Here is a 17,529-nt window from a genome sequence, read left to right as displayed (position 1 = left end):
CAAAGCAAAAATAAAAAGTTTCTTTATTCCTACAATCACACCATCTACAATCACACCACCAACTTTAAACTTGTATCTTGTTTCTGTGTCTAGACATTTCTCACTGATCTAAGGGAATGCCTCATTTTAATTTTGTTTTTATTTTTCTAATAAATAATAAGCAATATTTTAATTTGCTTTTTGGACATCTTTATACACACATATCCTTTAAGAAGTGTCTGGTCTGTGTATTTTATCTATTATTTTTGTATAGGTTATTTGAATTTTTTCTGCCAATTTTTTTTTTTTGGTTTTTGGGCCACACCCTGTGATGCTCAGGGGTTACTCCTGGCTATGCGCTCAGAAGTTGCTCCTGGCTTCTTGGGGGACCATATGGGACGCCGGGGGATCGAACCGCGGTCCGTCCTAGACTAGCGCAGGCAAGGCAGGCACCTTACCTCCAGCGCCACCGCCCGGCCCCAATTTTCTGCCAATTTTTGAAATCTACTTTTGATATTATCTCTGTTGGATTTTTGGTATGCAAATATTTTCTCCATTTTATAAAATGTAATTTTGCTCTACTTATATAGATTTTTTTTCTTTTTAATTGGGTCATTGGTTTAGTGTTAGCATGTTTCCTGTAACTCCCATAGTTGAATTGCTGAAATTCAACATTGACTATGTTTTAAATTTTCCTATGTATAATAAAATAAATAATTTAAACTTAATTCTTTAAAACATAGTTCACAGAACATAATGAAAATCATCTCACAAGTTAAAATTTTTGTTGTTGTTATTGTTTTGGGCCACACCCAGTGACTCTCAGAAGTTACTCCTGACTATGTGCTCAGAATCGCTTCTGGCTTGGGGGACCATATGGGATGCTAGGGGATTCAACCTCGGTCTGCCTAGGCTAGCTCTGGCAAGGCAGAAGCCTTACCACTTGTCTCCACTGCACTGATCCCATACTCAAGTAAAATTTAAACTAACTTTAAATATATAAGTAAAATTTATTTAACATTTAAAACATAGTTCACAAAATATATAGCTTGCCTTGTTTTCAGTTTTAAGTCATTAGCTTCAATATAGCAAACCAGTGTCAAAAGAGAAAAAGAAGAACTAGAAGGGTCTGTCGCAGGGAAGATGATGATGAGAGAGTAGGAGGAAAATTAGGGACATTAGTGGCTGGAAATGTGCAGTGGTGAAGAGTGTTGTATACTATGAAAGTTAATCATGAACATCTTTTTAGCTATTAAAACGAAAATCAATCCCATCCAGACCTCCTACCATATTAAAACTCTTCACCTTCAGTCCTTAATCTATTAGGCATCAAGATTGACCTCCTACACCAATGAACCAGTACCCAGCACCCAAGCGAAGGGACACCCAGTCAAACCCACACCTCGTCCCCTGCAAGAAAAGGCAGCCAACTCCCCTGCAGACTCATGCTGCGCGGCCCTCCCTATCAACTCCCCCTAACGTGGACTGTTACTTGAAACCGGACTTAGGTCCAAAAGTATCCTCAATGCAAGAACTCTTCCAAGACCTCCCTGCCTCAAATCTTTTGCCAATCTGAAGAAGGTCATGGTGTGTGATGGAAAGGTGCGTGGGAACCCACACACCACAAGAAAAACCCAAAAGACAATGGGAAAACCTGTACTTCCAACATAAGCATAAGACCTGTATTACACCACCTCTTTACCTGCTTTTCTCCAAATGTAAGGTAGTCTTTTGCACCACTTTGGTCCTTTAAATACTTTATTAACTCATTTTTTTAAATGTCTGTTCCACATATACATATGTGGGCACATACATTTTTATTCCTATTTTTTATTATCTTTTTTGGGTATGTGATCTGTTTCTGTTTTCCCCTCTGTCCACCCCCAAATGCACCGACAATATAGTGTAGCACCATTTTTTTTGCAAAGGCACACTAAAAAAAGGGGAAATCTTACATATAAAAAAGAGCTCTTATCTACTAGAGATAGGAACTCATAGTTATTTACAATACAGGGATATCTCGTACCTTGAAAATATGTCATGTGGAATCAACTTAGACCTCAGGTGATTAAATACCATCCATCCAGCCTTGAACCCTAGATCCCAGATATAGAAACAGCACAGTTCTTTACAACAGCTGCAAGAAACAAATTCCTTAATACTGCTGGGTCACCAACAAATTCCAGCTCTAATATGATATCCTGACAATGAGGAAAATGGGAACAACTTGACCTAAGAGCAGGTTATCCTAACTTACCAGCTAACGATAAGACAAAATCAGAAGACTTGTCACCCTGTAGTAGGTCCAAAAGCCAAGATCGAGATTTACAGATGACTGGCTGCTAGAACCAAGACCAGATTGTATATAACTTGGGACCAATTAAAAAGCGCTAATCTAAGGTTTGAACTATGACCTGCACAATAACCATGATACCCAGTTCCAAAGGTCTGGCAGAGACAATTGTAACGGAATGGGGCTTCTGGAAACACAAAGAAAGATGCTATCCTAGGTGCCATCCTAGATTCAGTGCAAAGACCAAGACCACCAACCACAGAAGATGGATTAAAATGACACTGAGGGAACAGAACTTCTAGAACCACAAAGACTGACTTCATCATAAGACCCACCCCTGGACCTGTGCAGATACCAAGATCTATAGATACAGATTGTATTACCCAGGATGGAACAGAAGTCTTCAAAACACCACAAAAGCACCACCGGGAGAGTAAATGATCCTGAGCAAAGTCTAGAGCTGATCCCATGACAATATACTCCAAGGACGGAGAAACACCATATCTCTTAGGCCAAGTGAATTCCTTTTCGAATGACCCCAATATTTACTGTGTCAGGGTAGGAGGGGGAAAAAAAGCAAAAACACAAAACATTGTTTATTTTTTATATATTATTTTTATCTTCATTTATTATTATTATTATTTTTATTTACCTATCTATTTTTGGTCGATTTCTTTGTTTGGGTGTGGTTATTGAAGTTGTTGTCCCCAGTTATACTTATTTTTTTCTCTTCTTTTCTTTCCTTTCTCTATGTGCTATGTCATGTTTCTTATCTCAAGACCATGGTGGGATTTTTTTTTTGTGGTGCTTATTGTTATTGTTGGAGTCCTCACTGGATATTTGACACTTCTTTTTGTACTGGTGGAGTGTTTCACCTTCTTTTTCTCTCTCAAATCGATGATAAGAGCCTCTAGAAGAATTCCGCCCATTTTCGGCATATTAGACTTTTACCCCAGTTTATTACTTTTCTCTACTTCAAACAAAACCACGTAACTTGAACTAGCTAGTCCTGCCTCACAGTTAGAGGGAGAAATAAGGGAGGCACCAAGACCAAACAGGTGCAAGACTACTAAGTAGTAGGCTAGGTACAGAGGGGACCACATATTCTAGCAGCCCTGGGGGTGAAGGAAGAGAATATGGGAGGTAGGACAAAAACGGAGGTGTAAGGAGGACAAATTGGTGATGGGAATCCACCTGATTTTATGTAATTATGTACCTAAAATATTATTGTCAACAATATGTAAGCCACTATGATCAAGATAAAAATTATATTAAAAAAAGAAAGTAATGTAAACAATCTTGAAAACCACGGTTTTTAAAGTAATTTTTAAATATGAAAAAAGTTGTTTTAACTGGAAATGTTGAAAACTTAATTCAATGAAAACATTGAAGTTACCAAAATCAAAGAAAACAGGTCACTAAATTATTACATAAAAGCAAATCATATTAATAGAACAACTACTGGTCTCAATTTGATGAGTACAAATAATTTATATACAGGTTTTTCCATGTAGAATGCACTTTATTAAGCTTGAAAAAAATCTAAAAAACACATTATTAGGGGGCCGGGCGGTGGCGCTAAAGGTAAGGTGCCTGCCTTGCCTGAGCTAGCCTTGGACGGACCGAGGTTCGATCCCCCGGTGTCCCATATGGTCCCCCAAGCCAGGAGCAACTTCTGAGCACATAGCCAGGAGTAACCCCTGAGCGTTACCGGGTGTGGCCCAAAAACCAAAAACCAAAAAAAAAAAAAAAAAAAAAACACATTATTAGGAGTTGAATTGTATAAACTGTTGTGCAGAGAGACATTGAATCATAGACAAAGAATAAAGAAGTTAACAATTTTTTAAGTTTTAAAAGGAAACAAAGGCTGCAGCTGGACCCAGATGATCCCACATGCCAGTATTCCTGCTCCTCTCCTACGGGTATGGCTGGGAATCTGGGCAGACAGCTGGCCAATGGCCTCCTGGGCTGACTACCTAGTCCAGGAGACCGAGATCCCCCCATGCCAAACTGGTCTTCAGGGCCAGGTTTGGCAACTGGACCCCCTGCAGCGGTGTCTTTTCTTATTAATACTCATTTTTATAACTGCGCAGGTGCATTTGTGCCTTGCGCCCTATGTTACAAATATACTTTTTAAGCATTATCTAAAAAAGTTCTTCATTCTAGACAGTTCCTAGGAAAGGAAACGGAATACCAAAGATTTGGATGATAACACTCAAATAGATATTTAAAGTCAGTCTTTATGGACGTGACTTTCCATACTGACTCCAAGCCAAAATCACAAACAATTCATATATATGTATTGTATATAGCCCCTGTCATGTATTGCCTCTCCCCTTCCCCTGCATCTCCTATATCCCCTCATTTTTTAATCCTGATCCTTTATCTTCCCCTATTTTAACCCTCTTTACCCTCAGTTCCTAACTCGGTAGGCACCAAGACCGACCTTCTGCCCCAACAGACCACCTTCCAGCTTCTCAGTGAAAGACACCCTCTGGGTCCCGTTCTCATGCATCGGCAAAGAACTTCAGCCAGCACATCTGCTGACTCATGCTTGATGGCCCCCTCACAGCCACCAAATTGTGGACTGTTGCATGATACAGGAATCGGCCTCAGCAAAACTCCCAGCTCCAAGATACTATATGGTCTCGTAATGCAGCATCTCTCAAACTCAATTCCAAGGCCTGTGAATTGAAAAGTACCTTGGCTTTTACTCCCCACAAGAATATATCAAAAGACTTAATTGGGAGTCTTATATTGCCTACGGAAGCTCAATACCTGTATAACAATACATCTTAAGATGTGTATTCCTTCCAGTCCCATCTTGCTGAGAGTTTTGATCAAGAATGGGTGTTGACTAAAGAAACTGTGGTACATATACACAATGGAATATTATGCAGCTGTCAGGAGAGATGAAGTCATGAAATTTTCCTATACATGGATGTACACGGAATCTATTATGCTGAGTGAAATAAGTCAGAGAGAGAGAGAAAAACACAGAATGTTCTCATTCATCTATGGGTTTTAAGAAAAATGAAAGACATTCTTGCAATAATAATTTCAGACACAAAAGAGAAAAGAGCTGGAAGTTCCAGCTCACCTCAGGAAGCTCACCACAAAGAGTGATGAGTTTAGTTAGAGAAATAACTACATTTTGAACTGTCCTAATAATGAGAATGTATGAGGAAATAGAGAGCCTGTTTAGAGTACAGGCGGGGGTCGGGTGGGGAGGAGGGAAACTTGGGACATTGGTGATGGGAATGTTGCACTGGTGATGGGTGGTGTTCTTTACATGACTGAAACCCAAACACAATCATGTATGTAATCAAGGTGTTTAAATTAAAAAAATGTGTATTCCTAAATATACAAGTAGCCTCCTCCACCACTTGATTTATTCGAATACCTTTTCTTTTTAACTCAGTTTTATTTATTTGCTCTATTTTAATATATACATTTTTTCTCTATCCTTACCATTTTTGGTGCTGCTTGGTACAAAAAGCCTTGACTGGGATAAAATCTCAGAACAAAACCAGATGACAGAGACTGTGTGTGCAGCCTGTCATCCTTATCAGAATAACACCAGCAACACAGTATTATACCATACGTTTTTGTACGGGCACAGTAAAAAAGGGGAAACCATAGACACAGAAACAAGATCTTATCTTCTAGGGATAAGAACTCACTTTTTATAGCAGAAGGGTGCCTCCCATCTGAACATGTGTCATGTGGATACAATTAGTCCCCAGGAGATTGGACAGTGTTAGTCCAATTCGTAAGCCCAGATCCCCAAAGTAGAAATGATACAGCTCTGGGCAACACCACCAGGAACTATGCTCCATTGGGAGACTTATAATACTACTCTGGCACCAACTTGTGCCAGTTTTGATATGACAATGAGGAAAGGAAAACTTGACCTAAGACCAGGCTGTCTTATCACATCACCTAACACTAAATGGAAATCAGAAGAGCTATCGTCCTTTGAACTGTGAAAAATTAGAGCACCAACAACAGAAAACTGACTTTGACAACTGTGACTGAACAGAGCCTACCTTGGGACTAATAAGGAAAACCCCACCCTAGGCTGCAGTCCAGGACACATAAACAACAACAACAACAACAACAACAAGATGGCTTTTTGCAGAGGTCCAACTTGGACAACAGAGACTGAGCAGAACCTTTGGACCCATAATATCCTAGGCTTCGGCTTAGAGACTGAACGAAAACAAGTGTTATAGAAGACTGAACACCACAACAACGATGGATAGGAACCTCTAGAACCTAGAGACTCTATCCTAGACCCTGACCTATAACCTGTGCAAATACCAAGATCGCTAGCTACAGTGGCTTGATTTTCTTACACACAACCGAGAGGAAACTTTCCTGGCATCACAAAAAAGCCTTTGGGATGGGGTAATGAATATATATGGAGCCAGGGGTTGATCCCATGATGGTATGCTTCAAGGATGGAGAAACCCTGAATGTCTTAGGCCACGGGAATTCCCTTTCTTCCCCAATGCTTACTGTGTCTATGCAAAAAAAAAAAAAAAAGTGGGGGGAACGCCAAACCCTACCACTCCAGCACCCATACATTTTCTTGTTTTGTTTTGATTTGTTAGTTTTTTACTTTATTTTTCTTCTCTTTTTTCTTTTACTTTTCTCTTTCCTTTTTACTCTTGTGGTTATTATTTAGAGATTTATTTTTATTTTTATTTGCCGGGTCCATTTTTTTTCTTCCATTTTTCTTTCTTTTTTTCTCTCTCTCTTCTTTCTTTTTTTGGTAGTTGTCACCAAATTTTTCCTCCCCTTTTTCTTATCCTTTTTATCTCCAATGATGGTGGAATGGATGCTCAATCTACAACAAGCTGTGAAGTGGAGACCAGTTGCACTAGCATACTGGGAGGTAGAGGAGGGAGATATGGGATGCATATTGGGAACAGGGGCGGAGGGAAGACAGCACTGGTGATGGGAAGACAGCAGTGGTGGTGGGAATGCCCCTCATTCATTGTCACTATGTACCATATGATGAAGTGAAAGATTTGTAATGCACTTTGGTCACAATAAAAATAAAAAAATAAAAGGAAACAAAGACTAATAAATATATAAGAAAATGTATATACATAATAATACATGCATAGATAATTTCTGTAAGCATTTAAAGGGAACATTTGTTTTTGTCTGTATGAAGAAAAATCAGGTATTTGAGAGATAACAGCTTAAGAGGAACTCTAATAATTTCATTTTATAGTTTTATCTGTTTTAGCCTTGTAGTTGATTACTAATTCAAATATATATTAAATAATAAAATTTTAGAGATAGTTATTGAATTGCAACAATGTCAAACTATGAGAAATGCAATCAATAAGCAATGCATTCATAGATGGATGAGATCACTAAATCCAGGCAAAATGCATAATGTATCATACTTATATCAAACCAATTAAAATCTCATGAGATAAACATTTTCAGTTTCTTTTAACCCAGATGAGTCCCTGCCACTAAACTCTACTCAGCAAAAGTAATTTTACTTGTGGGAAAAATAGGCAAATAAAGATGAATTATGTTACAGACACATGATATATAGCTACATGACCTCTCCTACTGTTAAGCCATGCTTTGTGAAATTCCCTCTATTACTAAGACAGAGAAAGAAATTTACAACATATTGATAGTTTTCACATTAACATAAATTAGTTCAGATAATTCTAACTATATTCAGGGAACAAGTTAAAAAAAACAAAGGAAAAACTTCTGGACTAAAGAAAAAATATTGGAATCATCAGATTTATGTTTATGTATAATGGATACAAGAAAATAAATTCTACCTGCACTTAGTTACTAAGATTCTTAAATATACAGAAGGACTGAGTTAGATATCTAGAGGAGACTGATTTACTTTTTAATAAACTATATCTTAGCAAAAATAAAAACATAGAAAAATATATTATAGGACTCAGTCAAATTATTATCTGCATTACTAAGTTTAAAAATAACCTCAAAGTTTTACATTTTAAAAATATTCCTTAAGCTGGTACTAAAAGAATCCAAATTTTTAAAAATGTATCAATAGTGAATAGAATTGACCATAGATATAAATAATAGTCAGTGACTGAGACTAGTTAGAGTTTGAGTTTTGAGTTTATTTATTTATTTATTTATTTATTTATTTATTTATTTATTTATTTATTTATTTATTTGTACCACACCTGGCTGTGCTCAGGGATTATACCTGGCAGGGCTCAGAAGACCATAGGAGTTAATATATATTGAACTTGGTTTGGCTATGTGTAAGACAAGCTTTCTATCCACTGTACTATTGCTCTAATCCTTTTTATTTTATTGTTTAAAACTCTTTTTCATTTTACACTTGCAATATCTCTTAAGAATATTCTCCATTCTTAAATACGTCCTTTTCCATTGGAGTTCGCTGGTATAGGAAACAGATCCTAAAGTAGTTTAGACTGACATTTTTATATAACTCTTAAGTGTAAATATTAAATTTAAAAAATATACCAAGTCAAGTTGTCAATGCTTGTGTATAGTAATAAAATAATTTTCATATATAAAAAATTTTCAAATGAGTAACAGAAAAGTGACTGCCAGTGCAACTAGAAGTTTAACATTAAAATTTTTTTAGATGTGTCTAGTCTATATACTCTTAGATTGTAAAACATTGTCTTTCTCAGAAAAAAAAATGTACAAGCAACCAAGGGCTGGAGATTGGCTCAACAAAATAAATTAATGGTTTGCATGTTGTAAGACAACTTTGATCTCCAGCACTACAAAGTGGATACCCCAGGCACTTCAAGGATCAACCTCTGAGCACAGAACCAAGAGCAGTTACTAAACACCATTGTATGTGGTCCCCCATAAAACAATGAAAAAGTAACTAAAGAAAAAGATTAAGTAATGAGCCTAATATTAAACATAATCAGTTTAAAAAATATAAATAGAATCATAGATAAATTACAGTTCTTATAAAACCTGTACTCTTTTAGGTGAAGAGGTTCCAGCCAGAGATGCTCAGAGTCTAAAATTTTTAATATTTATAAAATTACTTTTTGGGGGTGGGGGTGCTGAGGCTATACCAGTTGTGCTGAGAACACTCTTTGCTCTGCATTCAGGTATCACTACTTTTAACGTTTAGGTGACCATCTCTAGGCCATAAGCAAAGCAAGCTCCTTATCCAATGAACAAAAATTCTTATCCCAGAAGACTTATTTCTAATAATACTATGATTTGCATGCAGAAAGTTTGGCTTCAATCACTGGAACCACAGTATCTTCCAAGTACTTTCCAAAAAACCCTCTTAAACATGTAGGGTAAATAGACAGTATTATACAAATTAAACAACAGCATAATTATTTTTAAATGATCTATTTTTACTTAGGAAAGTCTTATGCTAGAGAAATTATAAAGGTCAACTAAGTAATTTTCCTCAAGAAAGATAGTATTGCACCTATTCTTTAAGACATTAAGCAATAGACTAATCAGAGCCAGAGCTTTTAGTGCACAGGACTTCAAGTTTGGAAACATCAAGAGAAAATTAAGAAAATTTTGAAATCATATAAGAATAATTAAAAAGACAAAGAGAAAATTGCAGTTCCTTCATATTTTAATTTTTTCATAGATATAAAATGTATTGCTTTAAAATAAGAAAAAGGAATCGTTTTAATAGATTATATTGAGTAAAGCATACTTAAAGTAAATTGGTACTTCCATATCATAGTCTCTTCTATTTCTCTTCTGCTTTCTTCCCTTTTCTTCTTCTTTCCTCTGAGAATTGCTGTATGTGACCATGTGTTCATATTTCTGTGCCTTTTTAAGGTATTAAAACTTCTATAATAGTCAGCTTCATTCCTCAGGTTAGAAAATCACTTTCAGGGATTGTCTGCTATCAATGTGGTTTCTCAGATGATTCATATCCTATTTATAAACAATTTAAAATTACCCTTCTATGCTTTGGTTTTGTAATATTACATTTTGTGTCACAAAATATACTTCAAAATTGACTTAAATTTACCCTATAAAATATTGTAATATATCAAAACTATTTCAGTGCTGCAAAATTGTAAATAAGCATTAAAATAGTCTATTGAGCAAATTATTGAAAGACTGAATACATTTTACTCATTTAACACTATCAATGAAGGTTTTTCAAAGAGATTATGGAATTTTCAGTTGATGATTAAAATGAATAGAACAGAGAATTTCAATAAGTATAGAAAAGTTTGAAAATATACCTGAATGAAAAGAAATGTGAGGATTAAATAAAATCACAACCTCCTTAGGAAATTTGAATTTAATATTGTACATGATCAGAAATGGAAAAAGTTAATGGAAAAAGTAAAAATAAAGCAGACTGACATAAAAACATGAGCTGTTGTGTTGACTGTTCTCTGCAGTCACACCAATCTGACTAAATCTCCAGGTATTTCTTTATTGGAGCTGATATCACCAGAATTTTATTTGGGGTGAGAGTGGGACTCTCCCCCTGTCTCCCTGTACTTTCAGAAGGTGTGACACCGAAAATCATGCTCACAAATGTAGTCACCATGTTTGTACCTATCCAGTTTTATAGACTCAACTCTGTTATCAAAAGAGATGTAAATCAATCTGTAAAAAGTTATTTGTGTTTCAGCCTCGCAGTTGAAAGTTAACAATCTTGGGAGGTGAGGGCAGCCCAAAACCCTGCCCTGACAAATTCAGGGCTGCTGCACCCATTACTCACAAATACTTCTTCACAATGTCCCTGCTTCATCACTACTCTATGACTGTCTAGAAACACCAATCTGACCAAAACTCCAGGTATACTAGTATTTGTGCTGATATCCCTTGGAATTTTTTGAGTACTACCAGGAGTAAGCCCTGAGTATCACTGGATGTGGCCCCTAAATTCAAAAATGAAAAATTAAAGAAATATGATAAGCATTATGTGATTTTAAGATATCATATAAAATACATTTATTTAACAAGTCAACATCATGTAAATAAAAAGAGGCAAAAAAATAGATGTCAAGTCTACCTAACTCAAAACCTTTACTATATACTCCCCCTAAATTGTATTTGCACATTAAAAGTAGAAAATATTTGCAATTTACCAAGTTGACCATCAAATTAAACATAGGTTAAAAAAAATAGTGATTTCTGAGTAGAGAGCCTCATTGCAGAGCCCCCTATGAAATACAAATAAATAAATAATAAAAGAAAAAATGGAGAGGAAGAAGATGAGAAAAGAATTACTTAAAATCCTATTGAGAAAGAAGACAACTAAAGTTTAAATGTATATGCAAATGTAATGCTTCTTAGATTTACAAATTATTTCTCATCATCAATTTTGAAAGAAAAGTTTTCTGAGAATAAAATCCTTGGTAAGTGTTAAATTTGTGTATAAAAGTAAAGGAGGTGCTTTTTGGATTTTTTTTTTTTGATTTTTTCATTCTGTATTGTAGTTGTGTTTCTCCTTTTTCCCATTCTTCTCTCAAATTAATATTTATAGCCTCTAGAAGGACTCCACCCAGTTTTTTTTTTTTGCTTGAATAATTTTTACCTCATTTTTTTCTATTTTTATCTATTTTTTTTCCTTTTTCTCTCCTTCAAACAGAACCACATAACTGGAACCATCCTGTTCCACCTCCTAAATTGAGGGGAAACAGTGATGGGTACCAAGATCAAACACTTGTATGATCACTAAGTGGTAATAAAAACGATCGGACTTAGACACCAAACCCGAAACCAGTGACGACAGAATAATCGATGCCCAATCTACAACAAGATAGATATGGAGGAGACCACTTATACTAGCAGCCGAGGGGTAGGGGAATGGGATAGGGGACCCATGTTGGTAACGGGGGTGTAGGGAGGACAACTCTGGTGGTGGGACTCCCCTAATTTAATGTCAATATGTACCTAAAATATTACTCTGAAAGATTTGTAATCCACTTTAGTCAAAATAAAAATTATTATTAAAAAAAGTAAGGGAAAGATGCAGGATAAAATGTGTAAGAAAGATGCCAGAAAATGTTGAGGGCTAGACTATGTATGTACAAAATCTGAGTTCAATGCCTGGTACCACATTGTCTCCTGAGTGATGCTGGGTTCCTTTGATGACTCTCTTCCCACCAGCAGAGAATACAATCAGGAAAAGATTATTTCCAGAAGGGAAGAAGCACAATTTTCAGAAAGAAAACATGAACACATGAGAGAAAAGAGCCAATCAATACAAAATATTTTTTGGAAAGTCGCATCTGCTCACATCCCCAAATGTACTTCCATACTTAACTTCTGTTTATATTCCAAATATTTTGGTTTCCTACATTTTTAATTTATCAGACTGTAAAATTTATATGTTAGAGTATTTAACTTCTGCAATTAAATCATAGCAATGTAAAATTGTTCAAGTGAGACTAAATGTTCCATTTGATCAACTATTCCTAAAGATCTAGAGTCTGTTGTACTTTAATTTCCTACCTTCTAAAAATCACCCTGATTGAACCATGATCTTTCTCCTAAGTGGTCATGCTACATTATTTATTCAACAGAAAGTCTTAAGAGGTCTACCACCACCACTACTAAAACATATAGGAAATGAACTGTTAAATTTTCCACACATTACTTTCCAAGGTAAATACTGCTAATGTTTAGAGTCCTCTAAATAGTTGCATTGCTTAAAAATACAATTGAACCGTTTAGTTCAGCACCAAGAATAAAGCAAAGCTATTTCATAGACTCTTACTCATTTAATTCATTTAGTTATTTAATTAAAGCAAAGTTATTATTTAGATCATTTACTCATTTAGTTAACATTAATTCTCTCAATGGGTAAGTTTTTTACTTAGAAATAAGTTTTACCTTGCACTTTTTTGTTCCATTGAGAGAATAATGATATTGATTTATGAAACTATAAATTAGAATAGCTAACAAATATAATCATAGAGTTATTTTATCTAAAATTGATATATATATGAATCCAAGGAATAGACAATTTGTTCTCATATTTTTAATATTAATCAGTAGCAGCAGCAGCAACAACAAAAGAGGCGTATCCTGGGGAGTGATATTTCCTCCAATGTGAGGCCAGTAATCTAGTATATTACATCCATTTCCAGGGCAATGCTATGAAAAAAATCAAAATTAAGGTCATATATACATTACACCTATGCTCCATATATCAGCCTCTTGTCTCCGAAAGACATGTTAATCAAAATTGAGGGTAATCTCCTTGTCAATCAATATATGTGCCTAATGACAAAAAAGACTACAATGAGTTTCTTAATCTCCAGGACTGTCCTTCATGAATTTAATCAATTTATTAATTATTATTTACTTTGAACTTAGGTTTATTGTTCTACATACAGAATAAACTACAATGAACAAATTTTCTTCTCTAAAAAATTCATATTCTACTGGAATGACACTAATAATCAGCATCTAACTAGAAGTGCAGAGGCTGAAAGATAGTACAGCTATTAGGACACCTGTATGATATATGACCAACCTATATTTGATTCCTGGCATGTTTTATGATTCTCCCAAACCCCAGCAGGAATGACCCCAAAGTACAAAGCTAGGAGTAAATCCTGGGTACAGTCAGATGTGGTCTCCAAAAAATAAAAACAAAAATGTACAGCATATCAGATGGTAAGTGTTAAAGAGGAAATCAAAGTAACATTCAAGGAAAATGGAGGAAGTGGGGAAAAAAAATAAGCCACTCAGTTAGCTTGGCCAGTGTGGCACTAAACACCCTACTATGGACACCCCAAATGATATAATAATAAAGTGAAGCTAATTATTAGGTAAAAAATAATAAAGCTGCAGATACTGGAACCATAAATAAGCCTAGGAGTCATTCCAGCTCAGAATCCTGAAACCTTAACTAAGTAGAGAACAATGTATGTCCCTAAGTCTCCAAAGACTTACAGTAGTTCAAGTATACTTTATAAAGTCCTAGACACATCAGGATTAAGACATTTAGCAAGTAGAATTTCAGAGAAGACATGTAACTCCCAAAGTTCTGAAAGTGTAAACTGTACTATATCATATAATGCCCCCAAGCAATTCTATAATTGACCTTTGGTGCTATTACTGTGGTACAGAAACTTTTGTGACATGGGCCACTTTCTCAAAGAAATATTTGATGCATGAACTATACCATATGTCCATTTTTAACCACAAAATTAGAAAAGTAAAAATAAGATGATTGTGAAGTGTCAACAGAGGCTTACTCATAAAATAATCATTTAAAGATAGAACAAGAAAAAATAACAAGGAACTCATAATTTTGCTTGCCAAGAATAATTGCATAAATAATACATAACTTTGGTGGAAATGTCAATACATCCACATTATATTTCTTCAAACCCTTCTATGATCATTTTATCTGGGTACTGCTATTAAAATCTAGGATAGTTTTTAGGCTATTGTTTATATATACTTCACCGTGATAAAACGAAAGTAAAAGTCCACAATAGCTTATATCACCAAAAGATATTGCTATTTAGTATTATAAAAGTTGTCTTATAATATTTGCTTTTATTATGAAAATACAGTTTGTGATAGAATATTTTAAACTGACTAATATTACATTCTAATTCTTAGAACAAAAGCATAGAGATTGATTGTTCTATCTATAACATAGCAGCAATAAGATTTAATATACATATATAATAGATTCCTAAAAACTTTTTAGTAGCTATGATTTTTTTTTAAATTGACCATGTTTAAGATGGAATCAGTTCTATAAAACTTAAAATTTTTCCAAGAAAAATTCTAGGCATTGCTGCAGTCATCCATCCTTGTATATTCTTCAGTTGACTTCCACTAAAGGAAAACAAGCCACCTGGAGACCATGGCAAAGCTCCAAACCATGATGAACTGAGGCAATTTCACTTTCCTTGACCATTGCTCCAGGTCATTGTAATTTAATGAGTAGTAATCCTATTTAAAAATATGTTGCAGGCAGCAGGGTGCCTGCTGGGAGAAAGTGGCTACACGTGAACAAATCAATATGCATTGTGTGCTTTCAACCATTCAATAATCGATTCACCCTTGTTATAAGAAAATACATGCCAAAAAACCCAAAGTTAATTTCAGAAGAAAGCATTTAAAAGTCTGTTAGATTATTAAAAGTTTCCTTAGATTATTTTCCATTTGTTTATGTATTATTGAAATTTCTGTGCTGCATCTCACAATATCCCACTCAAAAACTACAAGGGAATCCTAAAAGTAAATTCCAGCAAGAAGACTGGCTGCATTTCCTGTCACCAGAGTGCTGAGGGCTTATTTGGACTAAAACATTTTACAGACTCAACTCTTTTCTTCTCTCTTCTTGCTTTTACATATACCAGCTGCATCTAGTAAGCTATCAAATAATGCTTTCAGCTGGATTAACTATAAGATGTCAGATCTTCTGCTTCATGTGTTATTCAGTAATTTTCAATTTCTCAAATTTGTGCATTAAAAGAAGATAACATATTCTTTAGCCTAGTCAGAATGTTCAAAAGTCTGAGTTATATGCAATGGGCTTTCACGTTTCCCTGTTGCTATAGAAATGGGTTTGTGAAAGACAGAATCTGTGCAGCATAATCACAAACATTAAATTGGCGTATAAAAGCATCCCAGACTACCATCTCTACTGCCTATGCTAATGGTCTTGCTGCTTTTATAGCAGTATCTTACTAGGCTATAATTCATTCAGGAAACATTAAACACTATCTTTCACTGAAATGGATTTCTGAGGAGTATCTTATATATTGTGTACCATTTTTTCTTTTGCCTGTCTTGAGTTCTCAGTAGATAGTAATGCCATATCAATCAATGTTTTTTGTGGCTTAGGACTCAAACATCAGAAATATACACCATGCATGAATCTTACTCATTTTAATTGTTTAAAATAATTTGAGTGGTAAACAATATTCATTTTCTTACATCCTAATCATGCTGTACTTTTAAATAAAATAGCTTTAAGTTCATTTAGTAAATGCATACAGTTGGTCTCCAATGTTACTAAATTTGATTTTTCAAAAATATTTTTCTCTCAAAAGTTTATTCAAATTTTAATTAGCACAGTCCATATAATTCTTAACATGTTCAGTTTGCCCCATTTAAAAAAAAAAACCACTTAGAGACTAAACTGATCCAATAACACTTGAACTAGTCAACTAGATAGCATGAAAAAAGTAATGGCCTTGTACTTATACATCAGCTATAAAGTTCAATTGGGACTCCTAATCCTTCTATTTTAATGGTTCAAAACTTTGATTGTAACTCCCCTTAGATCAAGACAACAGATGTTCTTTTCTGTTATCTACCCAAACTGAAGTTAATTAAATTCTTTCTGGTAACTAAAACTAGCAAGTGTCTAAAATTAATGGTGACTTAAATTCTTCTGTGTGTTATCTTTCATTGTAAACTGCTTGAAGAATAGTTACTGCTCAGCAACTTCTTCACTTCATTTTGGAGAACTAGTTTCATTTGAGCTGATTCGTTTTTTGTGGTTCTTTAATTCTTAAAAAGTTCACCACTTCCACAATATCAAATAAAACACTAAACTCAAGTCATCCTGCCAGACCACTGTGATAGTTATTTGTCAAAATAATGAGTAACTATTCTTGTTTATTTTGTTTTGTTTTGTTTTGTTTTGTTTTGTTTTGGGAAATCCAGTCAATGAAGATCATTGCAGGTTTAGAGAATCAACAACCAATCCCTTTGTTCTGATCATGATAGTCCACTTATTCTATTGATATACTTATAAGCCCAAATCTGTGCCTCCAAATGTATCTTATACGTCGTAACCAGATAATAATTACCACTACTCGATCATTGGCTCAAGGAATGTGCAAGACACAGATGAGTCCAGTACAGCAACAGTTTTCAAACCTAGAAGCAGGCTAAGCTCTCTTTCCTTGTGTTAGGTTATACCTTATTTTACCCAAAACAACGATCATCCCTGGTTTCTTTGTATCTGTTTATTTACAACTTGGTTTTACCCCAAACAAAGATCATTCCTGGTTCTTTTGTATTTATTTGTTTACAACTTGGTTGTACACCCAAAAAGAGATTTGGTTCCAAATAGACTGAGTTTTCTGTCCTCACTCATCACCTGAGGTTGGTTTCTGTTCATAATAAAAATGACTGTTCTGGCAGGCAACTGGCTCTCCATATGTGGTAGAAGAATACCAGACTATACATGTTTTGCCCTCAGCCTAGTTTGGATTATTTCATGTTCCACCCTGCTTGAGACTCCTTCCCCTGGGGTTGGA

This window comes from Suncus etruscus, chromosome 2, assembly GCF_024139225.1.
Source record: "Suncus etruscus isolate mSunEtr1 chromosome 2, mSunEtr1.pri.cur, whole genome shotgun sequence".
NCBI classification, from domain to species: Eukaryota; Metazoa; Chordata; class Mammalia; order Eulipotyphla; family Soricidae; genus Suncus; species Suncus etruscus.
This window is presented reverse-complemented; position numbering follows the sequence as displayed.